Here is a 3,347-nt window from a genome sequence, read left to right as displayed (position 1 = left end):
TTTTTTTGGGGGAAATGAACAAATACCTATGCCCCACAAAAAACTTAGAGATGCATTTTAAATAAAAGCACACATTCTACTCATGTAAAAACACCAGGCAGGCCCCACAAATAACCCAGAGATGCATTTTAAATAAAAGGACACATTCTACTCATGTAAAAACACACTGATTCTCGGACTGTCTGCTGGCAGGATTTAGAAGGCGTTTGGGCCGGATCCGGCCACCAGGCCTTAGTTTGCCTACCCATGATGTAGAACAACTTGCAACCATAAACATAGCACGAGTCCTAGAAACACACACCTCAAAAGTCAAAAGCCAGTGTAAAGAGGTGCATCATAGATGCTTCATCAGCAGTATTCCAGAAGCTGTATAGTGAAGGTGCCCCCAAATACCTCTGTGTGCAGGGAGTTCCACAGGTTATGAGCCACTACAGAAAATGCCCCATTCCAGACTGTCTCCCCTTTCCCAACCTCTGAGGGTGGAGGAACTACCAAGAGGGTCCCCTCTGCCGATCTCAACCCCGAGAGGGTCTTTCAGATATTTGGGTGCCAAGCAATCTCCCCACCACAAGCCATTTGAATATATCACTCTTTCAATATGCCATTATCCTTTTATAGGTTAGTGGGCGCATGTGCTTATCAGCTTCACCCCAGCAGAAACGGCCGTAGCTTCCAGGGGGCAGAAACCAGATCCCCCCCCCCGCTCTTCTGCAAGCTCCCTTTGCTGTCAGAAACTCTCTGGAGCTTTTTGTAAGCTCAGAGGTAATAAAGTGTTAGAAAATTACAGCTATTAGAGCCAGGGAGTTTTGGAAATCCCAGCCAGCCAGCCAGCCGATTCTTGGGGGAATAACCTCATATCTTCATGTGCAGCGAGTCTGACATGTAGCTCTCATTAACAAACCAGCGAATAGATGTCTGATTAAGGCAATATTGCCACATAAAACAGGGCACGAATCAACTCCTCTCCCTCCATCGGATTTCTTCTTTCTCTAAGAGGTGCTCCCCAATCAAACCTTCTTGGCTGCTGATCTCCCGTTTTTGTGTTCTTATGCAGAAAAGTAGATTCATCCAGAAGTTGCGGCAGTTCAGTAATTACCTTTCAGAGAAGGAGGTGTCAGGGCGGCTGTGTAGGGAAGAGTGGCAGCACTCAAACCGAGGCGGCCATTTTCCCAGCAATAATATTGGGGTTAAGTATTGGAATTGGGGGTTGGTAAAAAGAGCCCCAACACACCCACACCCACCCACACCCAATTTCCTTCAGCTCATATAGTTCAGAAGCAGAATTTGATGGTTGGACGTCCTATTTTCTTTACTCAGCAATTTCTAATTGTGGTCCTCACTGCAGTTTAGTTCAGTTGATTTTATGGTGCAGTTGCTCATGTGTTTGTTATTTACTTGACTCATTTTTTATGGATTCTGCTAAAGAAAAAGAATGTTTCCAGGATGAAATCATTCGATGAAGACCATTGCCGCTGCTGCCACCACCATCAGCATTAAGGATCGACTCTTAATTCCAGGTAAATGCATTTAGGTATCTGGACCAGGTGGTTTTTTTTAAAGCTTAGGGAACTGCTGTATCGGCTAAAATGGAGATATCAAAGCACACAAGTTTTCTGGCTTCTACAATGCTCATCCTCTCTCACGTTTTCATTTTTATTTGGAACAAAGCTTTAGTGGAGACTATGGAAAGTGGAGGCACATATTGGAGAATTTCTATCAGCACTTCTGAGAGATGGGCTAGAAGGTTTTTTTATGGCTCTCTTTAGAACTACCACAGAAACACAGTGCAGAGTTAAAAAAAACCCAGCCACAGGCAAACTAATTAAAAATCGCACTAATCAAATCTCTGCCAACATGAAATAACTAAATCCCAAGGGAAATGATTCCTGCTCTTTGTTCTCTTTGCTCAATCTCACATACATTAAATTGGTTATTGGTTGCAAAGATATCTGTGGTTCTATTTATAACCCAAGCCCAACTCCCGCTATGTATATCTATTTTTAGGTTGAGAGTCTTCATGCTTGGTGTCTCTTTTGAAGGTAAATAGTATTCCTGAGGCCGGTATCAAGACAATCCTTGAAGCTACATGAGAATTAGGATGACAGCTTGAATAAAATAAGCCCCTTTCCTCCAAAAGAAGAGGGGGTGTCTATAAAGTGGAATAATTAGAAAAGTTTTCATTTTGTCTTAAGAAAAGAAAAAAAAGAATCTGGACATTTAGCAGCTTCCGGACAAAGGTAGGGTGTTTTTTGTTTGTTTTTTTAAAGTAACTGGCTGCAAAGGACTTTCTTATTTTGGTAATTCCGGTAGGGGGGACACAATAAACTCACAAGCAGACAAAAGTAGTAGTCAGGCACACAGGAAAATGGACTAAGCAGAGCACAATAAACAAGGAACTGTCAGCAGTGTCTAACACTGATGGAAATTAAATTAGCATGAAGTATTTCGGGTTCTCCAAGTTCCTATTATCCTTGAACATTGGCTGTGCTGGCTAGGGCTGAAGAAGAAGAAGAAGAAGAAGAAGAAGAAGAAGAAGAAGAAGAAGAAGAAGAAGAAGAGGAGGAGGAGGAGGGGGAGGAGGAGGAGGAGGAGGAGGAGTTTGGATTTGATATCCCACCTTTCACTCCCTTTAAGGAGTCCCAAAGCGGCTAACATTCTCCTTTCCCTTCCTCCCCCACAACAAACACTCTGTGAGGTGAGTGGGGCTGAGAGACTTCAGAGAAGTGTGACTGGCCCAAGGTCACCCAGCAGCTGCATGTGGAGGAGCGGAGACGCGAACCCGGTTCACCAGATTACGAGACTACCGCTCTTAACCACTACACCACACTGGCTCTCTGATGGGAGCTGGGAGTCTGAAACATCTGGATGGCATTGGCTTGGGAAGGCTGGCATATTTGCAGACTTCTTGTTCTTAAGCTCTCTCACACTCTGCTGCTGAGGAATAGAAGAGCTTTACTTAGGAACACAGCTTTTCCTGATAGCCAATTGGTCCATTGATAAGCCAAGTGACAGCAGTTTTCTGAATACTGTTGGATATGCTTGCATGAATTGCTTTTCATTCATCTGAGTTGTCCCCTAAGCCTAAGGAGAAGCAGCGGCACTGAACAAGATGATGTCACAGTACTATGTGCACAGCCAATCAAATGTGACTTATGTAATGAAGTTGCCTGGGAACTAAGGAGAAGGACCAATTCAGTGCCTTTCCTCTGACGAAATGTCATGGGTTCCTTGGGCGCAGATTTGCTGCTTCCCCGCACTGGCGGAGGAAGAGGGGGGCAGAGGGAGCGCACCGCCCCAGTCAGCGTGATCCAGGTGGGGTGCCATCGCAGCTGCCCCCTGCACTGGGT

General features: G+C 44.8%; 1 long non-coding RNA gene across 1 annotated transcript; it reads right to left on the bottom strand.

Annotated features, from left to right (window-relative positions):
• Positions 1–914: 914 nt before the first annotated feature.
• Positions 915–3,074, bottom strand: LOC309530667. The gene is made up of 2 exons (XR_014218828.1): positions 2,928–3,074; positions 915–1,419 (listed from the first exon to the last, which is right to left on the bottom strand). It is a non-coding gene; the product is annotated as an uncharacterized lncRNA (long non-coding RNA).
• Positions 3,075–3,347: the final 273 nt, after the last annotated feature.

This window comes from Podarcis vaucheri (genome assembly GCF_965113315.1).
Source record: "Podarcis vaucheri genome assembly, chromosome: 4".
Classification (NCBI taxonomy): Eukaryota; Metazoa; Chordata; class Lepidosauria; order Squamata; family Lacertidae; genus Podarcis; species Podarcis vaucheri.
The sequence above is the reverse complement of the archived record's forward strand: the minus strand, read 5'-3'. Positions and strand labels throughout refer to the sequence as shown.